At 36.3% G+C, this 23,771-nt stretch overlaps 1 pseudogene; it reads left to right on the top strand.

The window, feature by feature from the left end:
• Positions 1 to 8,087: 8,087 nt before the first annotated feature.
• LOC149195741 (hydroxyacylglutathione hydrolase cytoplasmic pseudogene) overlaps positions 8,088 to 23,771 on the top strand; it is a 46,984-nt pseudogene continuing 31,300 nt past the window's right edge.

Here is a 23,771-nt window from a genome sequence, read left to right on the forward strand (position 1 = left end):
TCCACTGAGAAAGTGCTTGTGCATCTGATGTTGTTGTTTTTGGAATATCAGTTTGTGTGTATTCCCATACTCCATTGTCATCTAGGATACCTTCCATATTGTCTTTCCAAGAACAAAAATTCGAAGTTCCCTCTAATGCATACTGAAGCCTCAATACATTGAAAGACATTTTTCCTGCACTAAAGGGATTGTGCACCAAAAACTCTTTGAATCGAAAGTTATATAAGAGAATTTCTAAAGCAAGATTTCTATGTAGTCTTCCATATCTCTGATACCGTGTAGAAATGGAAAGAAATTTGTTATTGCTAATGAATTTGAACTGAAAACAAGAGACACAAATTTCTCCTACTATACTGCGGAAAGGAAAACATGTGATAGAAACACATGCAATAACATGCAACCATCGAAACACAAGGAACACAATGATTTTACAGGGGAAATCAACTGGGAAAAACCCCTCCTCTACTTTGCATTAATTCAAATGAGAATATGGATCAATTGCAATGATTTCTTCACACATGAAGCGCACCCTACAATGCAATTTTGATCTCCTACCCACTGACCTACTTTAACCAACACTTAGCCAAAATATGCCTATGCCTTCCTCCTATTTACTTGTGCAATCCTTTAGGAAATTAGTGCTTAGAAAATAGGATAATTCCCTATTTCCTTGCATAATTGTTAGAGGAATTGACCACCTACTCCAATGCAAAACTTGTACACTCAACTAGTATGCAATAATAAGTACATTGATCCATTTTTCCTCCACTCAACTAGGAAATTCTAATTCCATGCATGAATAGGGCTATTTTTAGTAAATTGACTAGTTAACTCAGAGATCTGTGAGTTAAAAATAGTTACAAATACTCAACTGAACTCCTACTGACTCTATTCGTGACTATAGCTCAGATAACTGAGTTTCACTAACTATAACTCCATTATATTGTTAGACTTAGCAATCAAATCATGCACAACTTTACTTCTAACCTACAAAATAGAATTTACTAGCTTAACCAGAAGACAAAGCTATGTCACTCCAACTAACTGCAATCCAATTCATCTTACTGATGTGGAAATTTGAATTTCTGCATTTGACTAAGGCATAAGCCAAATGAAGCCTTTTCTTACTACAATTTAACGTAAACATTTTAACTCGCCAAAATAAAATGAAAATAAAGATAACAAAATAAAAATAACCCTATGAAAATAAAATAAAAATGACCCATGGTATTGAGAAACCATGATATTGATCCATGGTATTCATGTGGAGTATAGCCTTTTTGACGAGGGGAATTAAACCAAATTATACCATCTTAACTCCTGATCTACCAAGCACTGAAATTTATCAAATATCTTTAGATGCAAACCTATTTTAGAGTGAAAAGAGATTTAATTCCTCTTGACACTTAGTAGATATGGAATTAAGGTGGATCTAGACCAGTTATAAAATAACATCTTCCAAACAATGCTCAATTTATGAACTTAACACTAACTAAATAAACATTAAATACTTGGTAATATAAAAATTTGGATGACTTTAAATTTAATAAATATACAGCGGATGTGAATCAATGTAGTAACTATTCTTCACGTATTTATGTTTGGGAGTTGTGAAGCAACAAGTCCCTACCAATGTCAACTATAGAAAATAAAAACCACTAAGGGAAGCCACTCCTGCAATGGCACCTTGCACTATGATCATAATTAAGGTCCTCGTGCATCAAGGCCAAAGTTTCTCTTGTCAATGCCTCTGCCATGACTGCATTTTTAAACCACGGCCAAATGCTTCTCTATGTGAAGCTAGGATGTTGTGTGCTTAACAATAATTATGTTAGAGAGGATATACATGCAATTAAAGACACATGCTTAAATTTGTGTTGCTACACATTAAGAAAGTATTTGCTACATGTTCTCCTGAATGGGGTGATTTAAACGTAATCAAATGATGAAGCCACCAGCACTAAGCAAGGACATTTGTCACACCATGAATTTTAGTTTTATTAGGCGCAATAGAACCTAGGGGTTGATCTTCAATTGCTGGCATGTTAAAGTAAAAGGAGAGTGTAGCTAGTGAAATAATTAGCCATGCAAGACATTTTCCATGTATACGTTATCAAATTAAACACTTTGCATCAAAGATTTTTGAAGTTGTGTATGATGGTTGTCTTGAACCTTGAAATGTATGCTTTAAATAATCTTCAAGATCTTTTGAAGTCTCAAAAAAATATTCACTTGCCTTGAATGGTTTTTCACCTTATGCTTCCCTCGACTCTTTTTGTTTTACACCGCCATGAGAATTATTCCTTGTTCCACTAGCTTTGTTTGAATTTTTAATAAAAGACCGAACTAGAAATTGACTTGATAAATTTGTCTACAAATGCATCTTCAGTTTCCAATGATTCTAAAATAGACTCAATGGATATATCATGCTCTCTCATAGAAAATTCCACCTACATAACTAAAATAGAAATCAATTCATTATAACTCTACAAATTTTCTAGAAAGGAATTAAGATGATCTAATTTACATGATTCATAATAATATCCTCAATTTGATAATTGACTACAAAGTGTGCTACGTTTTGGGAAACAAAAATATCCTTTGTAACAACTAAAGCCACTTTGTAATTACCTTGCTACATAAAGCCTGAAATTATAATAACTACTCATCGCCGAGCAAAATATTTCTCATATTTTGTTTACCCTGTCAATGACATTGAACCAAGAATGTAAGTCTATAACTTGACATGTTTTCTAGCAGTTCTGTAATCAACCCTACAATTTACTAGAGGGCTTGAATACATGTATATATTAGCATGTGAAAGTACTTTAGGAATAATGTAGATTTGTGATACTGAGATAAAATCATTACAAACAAGAGAAATCCTTACAGTAACTCCCAAGCATTTTAACATTATGCATCCATGATCCAACTACTTGCTAGCCATTAGAAAGTAGTTATTAAACAGACCAACTAATCACCTATGAATCTAGAGAATTTTTTACAAAATTTGTATAATTCATGACCTAATAGTCATTTTTCTAGTAAAGCTATTTTTGTTACAAATAACAACATTGTTTTTATGCGGGGCAGATTGTTGTAATAATGACCCATGTTCATTCCTTGCTAAACATGCTTCCCTATGTTTATATAGGCCAGTGGTCTATCTATAGAAAGCATCTTTTCTATGCATTTGGTTGTCTTTGTCAATTTCACATCTAAAGGAAGTTACATTGTATTTGGTTACATTAATAAATATCCTAATGGTAGGTTTTCATGGAAAAGTTATTACTATTATACCTAATCACATGTTTTTAGGAAGGATAGGTTATTGTAAGGATGGTCCAAGTTCATGCCTCATTTAGCATGCTCCTGTGTGTTTACGCAAGACCCAATTAATACAATTGGCCAAGAAGATAAGAAACATGCGTTTTATTAACTCCATAAGTGGTCAGATTGCATTCTTTATTTCAATCCAGTGAGGTTAAGAAAACTTAAGACTGCACAAATTATGTACACTTGTCCTCTCTAGGGTTTGGGAACTCTAAACAAGCCATTTATTTTAGCAAAGAACATTACCCTTGACCCATGGCATGCTCCACAACATCTGATCTTATGAAACATTAAAACCCATTATTTTGATCGTACAAGCATTAATAAGACAACATCCCCATACTAGCATTGAATCAATAGAACTGAAAGATACATAATCTACCACACCAGCTTTAAAGGCTTTATAAAAAGTGTATGTCTATATATATATGACAATCCATGTTGTGTGTGGAGCATGATTGTTTAGAGGCCTTTGTTTCAGCCGGATGTATACCCCAGGAAGTTTGTACACCCCTCCACGCGGGGGAGGGCGTGCGGGGGGGTTGATCCCCCCCGGCTGGGGGGGTCTGTGGGCCAGCGGTCGCCTGGTGGGGGTTCGAGGGCAACACCCCCGAAGCCAAAAATAGATGTAAAATTGCCTTGTAAAAGTATAGTAATTTCTAGTCAATCTGGGTCATTCATTAGGCGGATGATCTGACAGTAGAACTTGTGTTTAGTTTAGGGTTTTTTGCCCAAGAAGGCAATCCCTCTCTTTGTATGAGGGAATTGTATTTGAGGCTGTGTAATAGATGTGTATTCTCCGAGCGAGAAGCAGAGAGGTGAGACTGTGAGAGAAAACAGAGGATATTACAGCGGATCTGATGTAGGTTGTGTCTCTTCATTTTGCTGGATAATACAAAGGAAGAACTGACTGTTCAGGGTGGACGTAGCCCAAACTGGGTGAACCACGTATATCTGTGTCTCTCTTGTTTTATGCATTTTCTGTGTTTATATTTCTGCAATATTATATGTGTTCCATTGCTCCGTAAGATATAATTTTCTAACAATCCATTGGATAAAAATATATCAAGGTAGAGACAATCATGTGTAAAATTCGGGACCATATACTCAAAATCCCACAAAAAAAATAGGGCTTCAAAAGGTACCCTTTAAAAAATAAAATACATGTGTCATTTGGGAACTCACACTCACCCCTTGCCACAAATTAGCAAAGGATTATTAAAGAAAGATGTGGTTGGAAATAAAGCAAGAGATAATGCAATGTCTATGCTACTAACGATAATCTTGGTTTTAGTTAGGGGATCTCTAAGGCTTTACATGCAACACATACTAAAATGGGTACAAGAAAAAGGTTGTAATAACTAATTTTAAAGCCTATTGAGAACTTGTTTTGGAGATAATATATAATATATATCTATAAGGAATTCCTCAAAAAAATGCAAATATGGCAATCTGATTATTTACCTCCCAAGGCAAAGGAAGCAATTGGGTGCATTTACATATCATAATCACCGCCATTGATAGTTCAATAATATTAGTGTGTGAGAGATATCTGGTTCTTTTTCAAGCATAAGCAATTCTTGTGATCAATAATTGGATCAAAATAGGATTGCAAAGCAATGGATAAAATGATCAATAAACAGTGAAGCTTTTTTTTATTCGTCTTGTGATAAATGGCCTAGTTTCCACAAAGAATAAACTCAACTATCAATCGAACATTGACCCACTGTCAAGGTTGCTATCCACTAGGGTTTCACTTTTTTTATGGTTTATACTAACTGTACCACATGAATTTTCAATTTCAAAGGGACGAGCGTGGGTAGAGTCTTTAGCAAGTTTGGTGGAATAGCTAAACTTGAGCTAAAGGAAGTTCACTCTATATGGTGCAATCTTGAACCACTTTCACAAGATAAAAGACAAATCAAGCTATATCACATTGGTACATGCAAAGGTATCTATGAGAACAAGATCAACAACCCTTCTTAGGTAATCTAGATATTGGCATCATTCTTGTTCTTATTAAGAAATCCAAGACATACAATAACAAATTAATACTAGTCACTATCCTTTATCATAAACCATGATAAGGAAATCAAGAGCCAATCCTTGACAATTCCTGCAATGTTCATTGTAAGGGTTGGTGTATTACCAACCTAAAAAAAAATTCCAAGTTTAGCAGAAATGCACATGCACAGTTGGCACTGGAAAGCCTCATATCCATATAAAATGAAGAAGAGGTTGCTAGAATCAAAAAATCAATTATTTCCCAAGGGATTGACAATAATACAAAATGGCGAGGAGAAACATAGTACAATGATGTTATTGGATTAATATTAAACCCTGTAGTGGTCAAAAGTATTTGACCAAAGACTATTTTTGTTGCCTCAAAAGCCACAACGCTCAATTGTGACATGACACCCATAGAACTCCAATGGGCTTCCCCACATTCAGCAATGGAAACACTTAAAGAGATGCTACCAACGACATGAACAGCAAGAACTTGGAGCGAAATGCTATGCAAGAGGAACACCCTTGTTCAATTCTTAAAATTACATAATAAATAAAATTAAATATGAAAAAAATAATTAAAAACAAAAAAATAAATATTAATAAAGAATAATGAAAAATAATATGAAAAACATATGAGATAGGCATGTGGGCTTTCATGCCACCTACATGCACCCTTTGGAAATCACACACTAAATCATTAGCACAAATTTTGACTTCCAAAGTTGTCTCTTGTTAGCTCCCTGGTTGTTAGTCTACCTGTCGAGGCAAGGGTTATAAAGTCCGCTTGTTAGCTTCTTGGTTGATTGTCTACCTGTGGAGGCCAACGTTAAGAAGTCCTTTATCTCTACCAAGCACTCGGAAGGAAAAGGTTTTGTTTGAGTAAAGACCCCCCTACTTAGGTTCTATAGTAGATTTTAAGGGTTTGTATTCAGAGATCGAAAGGTTTAGTTCAAAGAAGCTCAACCCGTTTGACTAGCCTTTCTAGCCCCAATAAAGATGAATATATATAGAACTTAGGTTCTATAGGGGCTTTCTATAACACTCGAGTTTTGTAGCGTCCTTAGGGGAGAGGTTTAGAATGAGCCAGGTAGGTCTGAAAGTAGTGGTTTAGAATACTTGTAATCTCTATAGAAAGTGGGCTTTGATGCTTGAAATTTCTCGTACCTTCTCTTTTGTTGTGGTTGCTAATATCTTGTCAGTTGGGTAAGTTATACTAGTATGGTCTACTTCCCGATAAGTAATACAATTTTATTCTTGAGTCTACTTCCTAATAAGGTAAGGTGTGGTGCCTTCCTTAATAATAAGCCTAATTCATGGGCACTAAAGCGGTAGGGAAGCAGGCACTAAGTAAGTAGAGGAACAGAGAGAGAGAGAAGGGTTAGTTTAAGTGCATAAGTAGTTGCTTCAATAGTATGGATTTTCGTTGTGAAATAATGGGTAGAGGTAGGTGTTGTGCTAATCAACAACCCCCCATTTCTTAAAAAATCTTTACATAAAATTTAAATAAGAAATGGGTCCCTTAATAAGATTTGTGTGTTCATAAATAAAATTGGTATTAACCCATCATAAGAAAAACCCTTATCAAAAGGCTTAAGGTAAATGAATCATTTTAAAATCTTTTTGAATATAAATAAAAGTGTTCCTTTAAAATATTATAAAATTCTTCGTTATTGCAATAAAGCGATCGGAAGATCGCATATCGCAATAACAAAGGAAACATACACAAAGACACATCCATTCTCTCTGATCCGAAAAGGTAATCGCAATCGGAGATCCGAGAAGCCAAATGCCAAGCACAATATAAAGGAGCCCCTTAATTTCTCCGATGCGATAAAGCGTATCACAATCGGAAAATCGGTGATGATAATAACAACAAACCAACACATAAGTGAAGGCATGCTCAAATCCTCTGATGTGATAAAGCATATCGCAATCGGCAATCGGTGAAATCACATTAACAAAACAATAAAGCCCGAGTTCATTCCCGATTGCGATATATTTATTAGGCGTGCATTTCGAAGATATATTTAAATTGGTTTGCATGGATTCAATCACCTTTCAGAGATCAAAAATGTTTAAAGTGAGTGTTAAAGCCTTTCCCTTGATATTCCCGATCGCCGATTTGCTATTTATCAATGATCATCCATCAAACAAATCTAAGGCAAGCTTCAATTAATCATTCAGCATATAAGTGATGTGATGGGCATTTAAAACCTTCTTTACCATGATTGACAGGTTAAATGGCTATTCATTGAAGCAGTTAAGGGTAGATCTTTTCTTTAGATATTATCTGCAACAATCTTTAACTGTATTCCATTATCACCTGCTGATCGACGTAACTATTTTCATTATCATATTGGTCTGTAGAAGCATTTCTCTGTATCATGGTTTTTCAATTGCTTGTGCAGAATTCTGCTCAAACCAGAAGTCTGAAGAAAAATGGGGAGGAAATCAAAGAATCCGTAGCAACAACTCCTGTAGCAGCAGCTCAGCCGGCCAAAGATCCCGAACCGAGTAAAAAGGGATTAATATCAGACACGACATGTCTCGGACTAGGAAACACTAGCTGGGAAGGTATCTATAATCTAATTGAAATTGAAGAGCCCAAAGAACTATCAGAAGACGCCACTGTTGATTCAATTGATAAGTTTGAAGGAACTCTTAAAGAGTTGGCATGATCCTTTCTTCACATAATAGTTGCCCAAGCTAAAGTCCTCCCATATACTAATGTCGTAAGATGGGTAATGGAAAAAATTCCAGTTACAAACAAAACCTTTTGCACAGCTGACGAGAGGATATTCGGCTCATTTCAGCCAGATGATCTAAGGAAAATGTATCACTTACCTGAGCCTGAAATGTGGTACAACAAAGCCTTTCTTGAAGCATTTGCAAAAGAAAATGAGTCAGAATCAGCCCTGATTAAGCAGTGGAGACATTTTCCCGAGAAGCACAAGCACGAATCATCAGGTAAGTACTCCGTGGACTCATTGGCTTCTCCTTACTGTTATGCCGGAGCTATGATGTGTAGAATGTGGGGAATACATGACTCTGCTAAGTTCACTATAGAAATGGTCCCTCTAATGGAGGCGGCAATCAATGGCTATGTAATGGATTGGGCCAATATTTTATCTAACAAATTAGCCACAGCCATCCTAGAGTATAGAGCAAATGCATATCAAACTACTAGGACCATTCCCCCATTCTATTACAGTGCATACATTATGGACATTGTTTGTTTCAACTATGAATTTCCATTGCTCAGGTGGAGATGGACCCCCGCAGACCCTAAACCAATCCATATATATCATGATCAGTTATGGAAGGCTAATTACAAAAACCATCTGTACAAAATCTGCAACGATTTTATTGTGCCTATTTATTACTCTATTTTTGACAAGCCTGCTCCAAAGATATCCCTGAAAGCAGAAATAGATTTGACAGCAGTAAGCAATTGGTTTGGGGGAGAAAAATTCGCTTATATAAGGCTTTTTGGTAGCCTTACAAAACCTCATGTCCTTCCATTGTATGTGCCCGATAAACTGTTAGCTCAAGAATTGGCCTATCAAATAACAACATAAGGGACATCCAAAACCCTTAGAAATTCCAAGAAATGGGTATGGCCTACATTCCTTTAAGATGCGGTGTTTTCACTCTTCATGATTAATAACATGCAAAAAAGGAGTCAGAAAAAATACAAATGTTGAATCTTGCAACAATCCCCAACAGGCAATATGATCCAAGAAAAGTTGCCTATAATGTTCTTGAACAAGCCAAACTTGCAAAGTTTGATCATGAAAAGGATGACGTCAATGATCTATTTTCCTCAGCCCAATCTTTATTTCAAGTTAAATAATTGGCTAGAATCTAATATCAAGATGAAGGATTAGAAGTGTTTAAGAAGCTTAAAGAGTAGAGGTTGCAAACTCTGCCTTTAGACCTCTTAGTCACAACTCCTAAATCCCAGTCATCCAGTCAGGTTGAACAAATAGTTATTGGAAAGATTTCCGATGTGGAAAAAACTTCTGAACAGGAACAGGAACAGAGAAAAGAATAGGGAAAAGATAGCCAACTCATGAATATAGATACTCAGATTGATCCCAAGCTTCTTCAAGAATGGAAACAGTTTGATTCCATTATAAGCAATACTGAGACCTTACAGGGATTCAACACGCCTGAAGTGACAACTGGTGACAAAACATCAACTAGTATGTTTCAAACTGAAGGAACCAGCGGCCCACCTATCACTTAGAAAGATATGGAGATAATCCCAGAAAATCCATCAGATGAAATCATCCTACATGTAGAAGAAATACCACCTTTAGATGTCTTTTACAGCCCCAAGCATAAGGTTGTAGTAAAAAGACAAAGGAAAAAGAGAAAGTTTGATCAATCTTCTCTTTTACCTGCAAAAAAAATATGGCTAATGTGGTATGGAGAGAAGAAATTAATCCTTCTGAAGACCTTACAAAACTCTCTCAATATGTCGAGGCATACTCGGTAGCTACTATGGATAAAGTATCAGAGGTTAGCAATTTACTCAAAGAAAAAGATCAGACAATTGTCTCACTGGAAGCACAGAAAAGCAACAGACAATAGAGAAGTTGGAACAACAGTTAGCAGCGCAATATCAATCAAATAACCAGCTAAATGAGCAATTTCTCAAGGAGAAGCAGAGGATAGACGAAAGTGCAGTACAGAAACAAAAAGAATTGTCCTTAGCATTGGCCAAGCTAAAGACAACGAATGAGCAATTGAGAAAAACAAAAGATGAGAAAATCACTCAACTGACTCAACAAATAGAAAAGTTCAAAATTCTTCCTCAACCAGCAGAGTTCAAATCCGAAGCTCTCCAGATCAATAGGGCATTGGTTAAACAGTTAAATTTACTATGTCATAATATTTCTCTTGTTGAACCCCTCTGTGAGATTTCTTCATCAATGATTGACAAATCAGTTGACGCAAGGCAGAATTTGGAACAGGCCGATGATACATTAACAAACTTTCTTGCTTGGCAAGAAACCAATGAAGGGAAAGCTGCAAATCTGCCTGGAATTCTAGAATCACACAAGGAAATTCTTTTCCTAGAATGGCAGACACACTTGACGAAAGAAAAAAGGGCAACTTCAAGATGTAGATTAGCAACTGGTAATTTGATTGAATTAATTAATGATACTCTTCATCTGTCTAATTTTATTTCAGAGTGTACTCCAGGTAAATTTCCATCAGCTAAAGCATTGGAGCAATCATGCAAACAGGATTTAGAAAAGAAGGAGAGATTAATCGTAGGCATCCAAAGTTTAACTTGGGACACCTTTTGGTTCTTCCTAGTTAAACCATACAGTCAAAGGGCAGCACTGAAATGTTTAACTGATGCAATCGGTTACATGATTCCCGAAATTCATGATGCTACGTATTCAGCCCAACTGCATTCACGTCTGAGTCACCCTCTAGAATTGCAACCAATGCTTGCTATATGCCAGCTCAAGCCAAAGGATGATCGGCTGAAATAGTGAATCATTCTACCGACTACAAGCATGCCTATTTCAAGGAGATTTTCATGATTTGGTTATACCACATCATAGCATTTTTATTTCATAATCAATTAGCTTAGATAGTATTTATAGACCCTTTCATGTCTTTAGAAAGGGTCCTCAATTTTTGTATAAAACTTGGATCGGGAGTCACACTATTGTGCTTCCGATATATATTTTTTTATGAAGACTGGGCCTATATTCTGAATTTTAATGAAGAATACTTTGATGAGATATGCACTATTGCTTTTTGTGAGAGTATTTCTAAGTTGGAAGATGGGATCTGAATGCGATTGATATTGGAAGGGATTCGAATTACATATGGTACTATTATCTATGTCTTTTTTCCATTCTTTTATATGAATCAGCATTTATTCAATCTTGCTATAATTTGATATATGTATGTGTTTTAACAGCAGTCCTTATGCTTTTCACTATTGAATGTTTAAGGAATGTTATTATTTCAATCATATTTATGTCAATGATATATGAAGAATAGTGTAATAATATTTTAATTATTACTTTGTTCAACTACTTGAACAAAGTAAGTAATTATCATATGAATGAATGTCTTTATTTACCAATGGAGTCATCTATATCCCTGTTTGTAGATAAAGATCATCAAAAGTTGCACTAAAGTGGAAATTTCCCGGGATAGATTAATTGTTTATAATTTTGCATTTTAGAATAAATCATCCATCATCATCATTAGATAATATAAAATCAACCACTTATCCATCCTATTTACAAATCATTGGGAAACTGGTCCCATTATATCCAGTCGAAGCCGCCACACCAAACAGAAAAGGCGTTGCCTTTAAGGTCCGGACTGGGTAGTTTTCCCCGATGTTGATGCAGCGATTTTTGAGGCATCAAGAGTAGGGTGGTAGGTTCAATGTCTTTCTTCGAGCACATCCCACATGGCATAGTCATTCCTCACTGTCTCTCGAGTTTCAAAATCAATCGCTCAATCCATGGATGACTCAATTGTATTCTCTCTTAATCAAGAAAGAAATTGCATTCATCTGGCTAACTGAACCAATTTCTTGATGGCTCAATCAATGCTAAGTGAGGGCATGTAAGGTACATCCTTCATTCATGGAGGGCATTGTATTCATTCATGGAGGGAACTGTATTCATTCATGGAGGGCATTGTCTTTCTTTGGTGACCTTTCTGCCAACAACAATTAGGATTTTCAATCTGTCCATTCTTTTCACACACACAATCTCTTCTATTCGTTCATTGTTTCATGTGTTCTCTTGGTGGGGCATTCAGTAACCCTTCCACCACCAATGAGTGGGCAGGTAAGGTGAATCAATTTGTGTAATGTTAGATTCATTCTTCTATTAGGGGATTTATGTAACCCTTACAAAGGGCAGGTGAGGCAAATAAGTAGCAAGAATGAAAAACACCTTAGCTTTAGCCATTAATTCCTACTATGATACAATCCTATCCTTCCATGTTCATGTTACTGTAGGCAAACCCCCTTGACGTTGTAAGCGCTCCCAAAGCTAATGAAACAAAATGATAAGTTATTTTCTTTTAAACTCAAAGCTAGCTCAAAGGAAGGGTTTAGTTCAAAAAAAACATGACTTGTTCAACAATTGGAGCAAAATAGGATTACAAAACAATGGAAAAAATGATTAATAAGCAATGAAGCTTTTTTTTATTCGTCCTGTGATAAATGGCCTAGTTTCCACAAAGAATAAACTCAACTGTCAATCGAACATTGACCCACTGTCAAGGTTGCTATCCACTAGGGTTTCACTTTTTTTATGGTTTATACTAACTGTACCACATGAATTTTCAATTTCAAAGGGACGAGAGTGGGTAGATTATTTAGCAAGTTTGGTGGAATAGATACACTTGAGCTAAAGGAAGTTCACTCTATATGGTGCAACCTTGAACCACTTTCACAAGATAAAAGACAAATCAAACTATATCACATTGGTACATGCAAAGGTATCTATGAGAACAAGATCAACAACCCTTCTTAGGTAATCTAGATATTGGCATCATTCTTGTTCTTGTTAAGAAATCCAAGCCATACCATAACGAATTAATACTAGTCACTATCCTTTATAATAAACCATGATAAGGAAATCAAGAGCCAATCCTTGACAATACCTGCAATGTTCATTGTAAGGGTTGGTGTCTTACTAACCCAAAAAACATTTCCAAGTTTAGCAGAAATGCACATGCACAGTTGGCACTAGAAAGCCTCATATCCATATAAAATGAAGAAGAGGTTGCTAGAATCAAAAAATCAATTATTTCCCAAGGGATTTACAAGAATACAAAATGGTGAGGAGAAACATAGTACAATGATGTTATTGGATTAATAATAAACCCTGTAATGGTCAAAAGTATTTGAACAAAGACTATTTTTGTTGCCTCAAAAGCCACAACACTCAATTGTGTGTTATGAAACCAGCTCACAAAAGGATAGAAAAGAGAGATCAACGCCTTAGAATTTAGCCTCTTCAAGGGGGCAACCTCCTTTACATTACACAAATGAGCAATTCTTCGATCAGACAAATGAAAAGACCTCCTTTCTATATATAGGAGTCTAAGGGTTCATAACATAATCAGAGCCGACATAACAATAATAATGTAAGGGCACAATAATAACAATAGTGGGCTTCTATGGGGCACAATAGTAACAATATGGGCACTACATGGGTACATCAAAATAATAAGTGGGTTGTACTAATAACAATAAGGGGTTACACTAGTAGTATAGGGGCCTAACATGCCCCGCTCCTTCACAAAGTGTTGTCCTCAACGCTTGAGTAGTTCTTGATGCTTCTGTATAAAAATTGTGTCCTCCCATGTGGAATCTTCACCGGGTAAGTTCTTCCACTTGATGACATACTCTAAAATTGATCGATTTCATAGCTATCGGGTTCTTGTTTCTGTGACTACTCCAGGTTCCAATATGATTTTTCCTTCCTCTTCAATTTCTGGCAGTATTGTTTGAATTGGAATCTTTTGCAACTTTTGAATAAGTGGACATACTTCTTCGTCCTTCTTCCATTCATCCCTTGCTTCGTTTATCCAATCTGGTTGGATAATAGAAATAGCACAAAACAATGCTTCCACATCCTCATCCTTTCTTAAGAGTGCATCTACAACAAAATTTTGCTTCCATTTTCTATAGATGATGTCAAAGTCATAACCCAACATATTTGTGACACATTTTTTCTGTTCTTCTAAAGATGATAGTTGTTCTAAAAAGTATTTAAGACTATCATCATCCATTTTTACCTTGAAGACTCTTCTCATTCGGTAAGGTCGCCATTTTTTAAGTGCATGTAGTATTGCCAACATTTCCTTCTCATAAATAGCTTGCTTGAGATGTAGCAGTAAAAATACCTAATCACCTACATCAAAACATTTTTCACTACGATGTTGATCTACCTGTTGTTTCATTTGATTTTGCACTGAAGTGGCATTATCCTTTAAAAGTTGGAGAACTTGTTGTTGATGCTCGATGTGATCTTTCACTGCTTGAACCTTTTTCTTCTTGATATGTCCTTCTATCTCTAGAGCTTGAGGAGTGGTAATTTCTTCCAATCCTTTACAAGATATGGTCGGATTCATTTCTTGATGCTCTATGTGATCTTTCACCTCTTGAACATTTTTCTTCTTGATATGTCCTTCTATCTTGATAGTTTGAGGAGTGGTAATTTCGACCAATGAATTACAAGATATGGTTGGATTCATTTCTTCTTTTTCAATGTGATCTTTCACTTCTTGCACCTTTTTCTTCTTTATATGTCCTACTATCTTGAGAGTTTGAGGAGTGGTAATTCTTTCCAATGCTTTACAAGATATGGTCTGATTCATTTCTTCTTTTTCTGGGGTGGGGTCCTAGCGTATATCCTCTTCTTTTGATGTTTCTTGATCATTTTCTTCCTCCTCTTCATATTCTATGTAAAATAATTTCTTCTCAGCACACTTATGACCTTTAGTGCATTTTCTATCACAATTGTAACAAATCCCTTTTTCTCTTTTTTCTTCCAATTGTTGTGGTGTAACCCTTGTAGGTTGTGGAAGGCTAGGAGAAACAACACTTCCATCTTTATAGTTGCGAGGGGTATGCTTCCTGGTTTCCATAATTTTTCTTTCCACTATGTCACAAAGCCCTTTTACTCTTTCCAATTGTTGTGGTGTTGCTCTAAAGAAGGTGTTTTTCTTTGTATCCTCATAATGTGCTATCATTTCCTCCATGAAAATTGACCATGTAACAAGTTGTTTATGACAACAAAGCCCCTCATACAATAAAAATTGATCCGATTCTAAATATGAAGATGTAATACATACCTTTTGTAACAACGGTACACCATGTAGATCAAAATATTGCTCCATCTGAAGTATCCAATTTACTGGATCCTTGCCATCAAACTTCCTCATCTTTCTTTTTCTTGATTTTAGGAGCTCGATCTTGAAACGATTGTAACTCTGTACTTTCGAAACTTTAAGTTCTGAAATTGTGATCTGTAGTATCCCTCTGCATCCTCTTTCCAGTGCCACCAATCTAATCCAAATTGGATTCTCCAAGAAATAGTTATGCACAATCTACCAATATGACCTGATTATAGACCTTTCCAAAAGAGCGAACTTGTATGAAGTTCCACGTGTCACTGTTTCAACCTTTGGCACTGAAAATATATACAAGAAACTACAGTCCGTCATCTTTCTGTACCTTCTTACAAAATTTCAATCCGATGCTTAGAGAGAAAGTTATGATGATTTTCCCCAGGTCACCTGGTTGGAATGTAATTCAAGAGTCTACAAAAAGACCACCTTCCTCAGATCATATCTCAGCAAATATAGCGCGAAAAGATCTAAAATTTGGACCCGAGGTTCAGCGTGATTTCTTCTCAAATGGGTTTCTTTTTCACTTCTGAAACGTCGCAAAAAAAAGTTATATCGAAAATGCCACGATGACCTATTTGGAGCAGCGAAACCCTAGAATCCAAAGCTCTGATACCAAATGTTATGAAACTAGCTCACAAAAAGATAGAAAAGAGAGATCAACGCCTTAGAATTCAGCCTATTCGAGGAGGAAACCTCCTTTACATTACACAAATGAGCGATTCTCCGATCTGTTGAAGCACCGAAAATCGGGTCGACAATAAGGGGGATACCCACCTGGTCCGGACCTTGGTTGGCAGCTCCTTATCCGTTTGGTATAGCGGGTCCGACTGGGGATAATGGGACCAATTTCCCAATCTAAGTGTGTGTGTGTGTGCAGAGTTGGATGATGTTGATCTAAGGGTTCTAATCTAAGCTACTTTAATCTAAATCTATGCTATTGTAATCTAATGAAAACAACACATCTAATCTATGCTAACCCGGGATGTATTTCTTTTATTATGCGATTTAAAGAGATTTCAAATAATAACTGGTAATAAAGATCATTCAACTATCATAAGAATGGAAATCAATTAAGATGAACCACTTTGCATAAAAAGTTAGGCAAAAGAGTTGTGAACAGCATATCGCATAATAAGTTTTCATATATCAAACATAAATAAATGACTCCACCGTACAAAAGTGCCAAATGGTAACTCACGCATTCATGCAATAACATATAAACAACTAAAAACTGTATATCACTTTGAAGAATATAAGCAGAAATGGCCAAGAGATAAAAGTACCATTTATGACTGGTCCTACTCATAAGCTTCAAGCAACAATGATTTATCTCTACTTGTTCTAATATCTACCAAGAGTACAGAAGTGCAACATCAGTAGCAGATATCAAAGGCAAACATTAATAAACCTTGATCCATTCATTCATCAAAACCTCCTCTAAGGGTGCAGAAGTGCATGTTCTGAGGACAAGTTTTTGACAAATTTCTGGACCCTTCTCTAAATGCATGAGAAGGGTTTAAATACTACTTCCTAATTCTAATAATAGTTTATTTACAAAATTTAGGATGCGGTTTTAAAATGACTGTCCTTTTTCCAATCTAATTCTTAAGAAAAAACAACATTCTAAATTAAGCTACTTCTGAATTTGATCTTTAAAGCTGCATGCATTCATCATTGGTTTAAGGAGAGTCGGCTGGCTGACTTCCGCTTTGAGCTGGGCTGAGAAAACGGAATCTATGAGAGATGGCACCACTTTTTCGGCCGCATTTATGATACATTTCACAGTCATCCACTGACTATGCAGCTTCACCAAGTATGCCCAGTAACACTCCCAATTTAACCTATTTAGTGCTTGGACCGCTTTTTCCTTTTCTTGCGCCTTCTGCTTCCATTCTGCTTGTTTTGCCTCCCTGATTTGATCGTCCCACTCGTTGAAGAGCAACGCTGAGCCCACTTCTTGTGCTACGTGTGTATTGCTCACAGGTGTTTTTGGGGCTTGTCCTTCAAGATTGATCAATTCGTTGAAGGTTTCCCATTCCTTATCTAATTCTGTTGTGATGGGTGGTGCTTCAATGACGAGAGGGGGGACATCTCTTGGCGGGGAGGCGATAACCTGCTGTCGTGGAAATTCCATTGACTGAGCGGTGTCTTTAGCTGACTCTTCGCTTCTATCTTGGTTGTTTTCGGATCTTTTAGAATGCTCAGGCATCTCTTGTCTAGTCTTAGATTTAGATCCGGAAGCGCTTGAATTCCCACTAAGGCTAATGCTTGGAGTAGGTTCTCTGGCAGGTAGTTGCAGCTTTTCTAGAGGAACACTGGCTAGTCTTCTTTCCCTGTATACCATGAATCATTGGAGGTCATCTGGAGACTTTTGCGATTGAGCTTCCCGCAAAATTTCCTGGAGTGAGCTTTTACTCTGAAATAAATCATCAAATAGATCCTTTTTTCCAACGAACACTTTTATCTTGTTAAGGAATTTAGACTTCTGTGATCCATAACATTGTTTAGAAAATCTTCGGTAAAATCACATAACCAATCTTTTCTCGACGCGTTTCGAACCAACCAGTGTGGTTCATCGTCAGGACAAGTTGAAGAACCAATCCGGCTTAGCTTGATTAAATAGAGTGTGCAGAGACTCCAACGGCTATAATGCCAACGGCTAATTTTGACCTAAAGATCCTGGTCAAACATTCTTAGAAATAGCTAAAACAGGTAAATATCAATTGTTAATTTAAAAACAAATAGATATAATATTATTATTAGCTCAAATATTAAGAGAATTCATAATATAATATCCATATCTAATATTTTAATTATAATGGTCATTAATAAATTATATCTCATATTTACTAAATAATCTATATGTATTATTATCCCAATATTATTTAAATACAAGTAAAAGGTAATAAATCACTATTATTCTCAGAATATAGTTACATTAGGTAATTGCGTAATAATTATTTGATGGTCCATTGGTAAGTTAGATCTTCTCTATTTTGTTCTTAAAATATATCATTTTTATTTATTATTTAAATATAATGGTCCATTCGAAATTAAAATAATACGTTATATACAATAATATATGTTTATTAAATAATCTATATTTACTTACTAATTTATAATTCCAAACGAATAGTATTCTTGTTAAATCATTATTATTCCTAGAATTTAGTTCCATTAGGTAAATACCATAATTTAGGGTTGTTAAGGTCCATGTTTATTAATAATAGTATAACTAATATCATAATTTACCCTTTAAACCTAATGGTCAAATAATTTATATTCATTAATAAACAATATTTATTCAATATTTATTTATTCCAATAAAATATTAAAGTTAACTTTGTCATTAGGTAAATATATTATTACTTATAATGTAAATACCATAATTTAGGGTTGTTAAAGTCCATGTTTATTAATAATAGTATAACTAATATTATTGGTATATCATAATTTATCCTTTAAACCTAATGGTCAAATAATTTATATTCATTAATAATCAATATTTATTCAATATTTATTTATTCCAATAAAATATTAAAGTTAACTATGTCATTAGGTAAATATATCATTACTTATAAGGATTAAAAAGGGGTTTTTGTAGAATTAAATATAAATGCATAAATAATGAAATTATGGAAACAAAAAATCTAATCTAATTATAATATACCCAATAGTATCATAAACGGGATAAGGTTAATACAATAATTAGCCCGAAACTAATTAATAACTTATTAATAACTCACACACTCCATAATAATAGGACTAATCTGCCAAAAGTAAAACTAAAGGAGGGGGAAAACAGAAACCCTAAGACCTAACAAAAGGGGAATGAGGAGGCTAGGAAGACAAGGCTGGGACCCAGCAACTGCTAATCTTCCAGCCATCATCCCTATTAAGATTGTTCGGCCTTTTCTCAATCTCCAGGGCCTCTCTACATTTGCGATGGTGAAACTGCGCAATTTTGGCAATGACTCGAGCCTCCTCTATACATACATGATGCATAGTCTTCCCCGCATGCTCAGCCAGGGCCGAGGACTTGGTCCTGCCATGTCTTAAGTCAGCCGAATGCTCGCTAATCCATTGATTGATAGAGCAACCAGTCTCACCAATATAAGGGGTCCCACAGGAACAGGGAATGACATATACGCCCTTCATGTCCTTAGGGTCAACCGGGTCTTGCACAGACCTGAGGGAGCCACGGATAGTGTTGAGAGGTCTAAAAGTTGCGGGCACATCATACTTCCTCAGAATCCTCGCAATCATGTCCGTGGTCCCTTGGATGTAAGGAAGGTTCACACCCATGATATGATCTTTAGGAACCCTTTGGATTGAAGCCTCCTTCTTGGCCCTGAGGAAGGCTTTTTGACCGAGGTGCCTATTGTAACCATTCTTCTCAAATACTTCTAGGAGAGGAGCCTTCTCCGCTTCCAGGCTTTCCTCATCCGAAATTCTAACAGCACGGGTGGCAAGCGTGCTAAGAACCCCTAACTTCTGAGCGGGGAAATGATGCGAAGAAGCATGCAAGTATTGCTCAGTATGCGTCTTCTTTCTAAACACCTGATGAGAAAAGGAACCATCCACCTTCTTAGAGATGAGAACATCCAAGAACGGAAGACGACCATTATCTTCTTTTTCCATCGTGAATTTAATGGCGGCGGATTGGTTATTGAGGTGACTGAAGAAACGATCCAGCTCGTCAGGACCATGAGACCAGACAACACCAGTGTCATCAACGAATCTTTTCCAAAGCTTTGGTAAGAGACGGGAGGAGGCCAAAGCCTTAGACTCAAACTCCTCCATGAAGAGATTAGCGACGACAGGGGACAAGGGTCGTTGTGAAATCCTGGGCAACCTCATTTGGGTCAAATGGCCTTGCCGAGAATTTAAATAATTGTAGACACGTCATATTCTCTACTTCGGTGAACGCGTGACCTACATCGAACAATGAAAAGGCCCCACAAGCTACAGGAAACTGAGGCCATATGGCCTTCTTTTTGTCTTTTAGATCTTTAGTTAGGCTACCTTCTGAACAAGTTTGATATGCAATTTCTCGAGCCAGAAGTTTGTCAGGAATATACAAAGGCAGGACATGAGGAGGGACGGTGCTTCCAAATACTCTAATATAGGTGAACCATTCTTCTCCCAACCATCTTGCGATGGGGATGATATCTATCTGTGCCTCAGGTGAGCACCTCGGGGGTTCTTTATCATACATCATTCTATGCATGGGTAAGATAAGCCCGTGACAAATCTGGTAGAAATGTGGAATGAACTGAGAATCCCATAATATCTTATGATAAACATGGATGGGTAATGGGTCCTGAGTTTTCCATTTCCAACCCATAGCGGGAAATTTAGATACATAACAAATAGAATCCATAACATATGCGGATAGGTAAAAAGGAGGATAGATCCTTTGAGACATGGATCTTTTAGACCGGTAATTGATAATAGCCGTGAATAGGTTATCAGAAAAGATCTTGGCCAAATCTATAATAACGGCATTTGTGGCAGCATCGATCAATGGTAACCATTCAGACGAAAACTTATTGATATCTGGCATCCCAAATAATCTACAAATCATGGCCGCAGCAAAACAATACAGAGAGGTGAGGGAACCAGTGCTGTACATACCGTTTTTATCTTTCTTGAGTGGTTCATCTTTTCTGGACCAATCTTTGGTGGTCTCTGATAGGTTTGGGTTCTCTGCCATAAATTTTTTAATGAATTGTGCATTGTAAGTCGCCTGTGGTTCAGGAAGATGATACATGAGCTTTAAGTCATGTGCAGCGAATGACCCGATGAGCCCATGACCTTGAATCTTGAACTGTCTGTCGTTCATTTTTGCATTGTCAAGTATCCACTTGATCATATCCGTATATGGGAGAATTTTAGGCCTTGCTGCTATCCGATGAAGGAATGAGCACGCTAGTTCTTCTAAGGATGCTTCAGAAGAGTCTTGTGAGTCTCCGACAGCGATAACCTTCATTATTCTGGGGTTTTCTTCTTCAAGCAGTCTGTACATGCTTTCCCACGTCGATATCCCTGCGTCTCTGCTACATGCTATGTCTATATATAAAGGTTCCATTTCCTTCACCTCAGAGCCCTGAGCCTTATTTTTCTTTCCCATTTCTTCCTGCGTATGGCTTGGTATCGTCTTTCGTTCTTTGTTCCTGCAGCTCACAAGCGAAATGGAAATGACTGATCAAGAAAGGTGATGGGAGAGTCTTAAATGCAGCGGATATATCAAATATGCTACCTTACGTGAAGTAATTCTTTGCAAAAGCACGCGTCTACATTTAATAGATGACAACTAATTCCTTTATTATCATTAAAAGCGCATGATCTTGAGTCAGATTATGGTAACTGGCTTTTCTTGAATAGCGTGCCCGAAAGATTCGTGATGGAGTGATTTTGCGACTTGGTTCGCAATCGTCGCAGATCGCGACATCGCACTATCGCGCTCTCGTACCGACTCACAAATATAACATCGCAGAGTTGATTTGGCTTAACATCGCAACCATCGCTTTATCGTGATATCGCAGATCGCAGAAGTTTTATGCTTGCCATATTTTATAAGCCCATTCCCTGCGATATGTGATCTTGCGAATGGGGTTATCGCAAATCGGAAAATCTTGGAGTCTTTCTCATTGGAATTACCTTATTGCGATGCGATATATTGCTTAGTACGAGAATCTTGCATATACCAGGATTATACCAAAATGGAGGTGCTTATCTATTATTTTATGATGCGACTTTTTTAAATATTTTTCTTATCATAAACTTAGGTCTTAAAGTATTCAAAAGATCTTCCTAAGCTTACGATGGTAACCTTACTTTGAAGAAAGGAAACTCTTGCTTTTCCTAAATTTTAACTAAGGGTCCCCATTCATTTAGTATTTTGGACAACACTTAAATGAAAAAAGGGGGGGGGGGGGGGGGGGGGTTGTTGCTGGCCACAACAATTGGCGATTCACTTGGGAGAACCAGTTATCTCTGATTTTCTATTGAACTTTTCAAATTTCCAAAACAAAATTTTTAGAAAATTAAACTTTATTATAAAAAGATAAAGCGCATTATACCCCAAACTGTCAATGACATTTTGTTCCAACCTCTTTCTATTTTAATTATTTGCTTCCTCAGCGTGTCCTTGCATTTACATCAGCCATTACTTGGTCTTGTAAAGATAAAATAAGGTCTTCCCTGTGTACCAATTTTTTAAATATGCTCATTTGTCGTAGGTAGAGCCTCTGCTGCCAACAGGCGTTCATAGCCTCGACAGGGTTACCTATTACCCAGTAATGATCCTTTATCCTGCTTAAGGTGATCTACAACTTTCAAAGAAAAACCCATATTGACACTTTTTCCTTTTTTATTCTTAAAGAACAATGTCTTGGTTTGGTAGCCAAATTATGACACAGTCATTCACTCGATTTACACTTTCGCTGAACAAGCTGGCTCGTGATGAGACCCCTTGTCTTTTGATTTCAACAATCTTGAGTCATTGCCCTGTTTTGATGGACAGTGTTTGGCAAAGTCAGCAAAGTTATAATATCTGTGATCATGATAAGCCGGCTCATGATGAGACCTCTTATTATTCAAGATATAGTGTATCCTTGGGTCGTTTCTCTAAATGTTGCGATTTTCTTTAGCAGGAAGGAAGTCATTTTTTTTCCTTAAGAAAGCCCTGGACGACAATAATAGAGTTTTTTGGAAATGGCTGTTCTACAGGGAATCCTCATTTTGTTATTAATACCTTTCATTGTACTGATATAAAACAATTTCTTCACTAAGATTGCTTTCGTCAAATTTTTTGAAGTTGAAACTAGTATCATATCTGGTTTAAAGTTTTTAACTGTATCTATTAACAATAAATATCAAGTTTCCAAAAGATTTGCTATTTATACAAGCAGAAGTTCAAAATCTGATAGAGAAATGGTGTCTTTAGTAAATGTCAAACGCTGTTAACCACAGGCAAATTTTATTAGGGAGGAAAATATTTAAAGAAATGAGAGGTAACTATTCCCTTGGATTATGTACATGATAGAGATAATTTCTTCTCTTATTTTGCCTACCAATATTTAAAAACTAAATTATCCACCTAATAACCTAGCTAAACTACCCCTACTCCTATTCTAACTATACACAGAAAAATTAACTAGGTAAAGTGATATTTCTAGTGGAACCATCTTTTCATTTTTGTTCCTACACGTATGTACCTTTTAAACATCAGTGTTAAGAATAAAACTTTTCTTGTACTGTGAATATTGAATGTAGGATTAGAAAGTGTAACTTCAGTCGGAATTTCGCCTGAAATTTCTTTCTTATGAAATCTTCTGTCCAATTGGATACCTATTGGATCATAAAAATCAGGATGAATTTATGTTATGGATTGGTGATCATGTAATAGGAAAGATGACAAGCCAGATTGCGAATATGATTTTTTAGTTTTAATGGCCTGTAATCTACTATGCGTTAAAGTCAAGCTTTTAGAAATTTCTCGTAAAAGG

Source organism: Pinus tabuliformis, chromosome 2_2 (assembly GCF_031772625.1).
Source record: "Pinus tabuliformis cultivar Carrire ecotype Pingquan chromosome 2_2, CPIR1, whole genome shotgun sequence".
Taxonomy (NCBI): Eukaryota; Viridiplantae; Streptophyta; class Pinopsida; order Pinales; family Pinaceae; genus Pinus; species Pinus tabuliformis.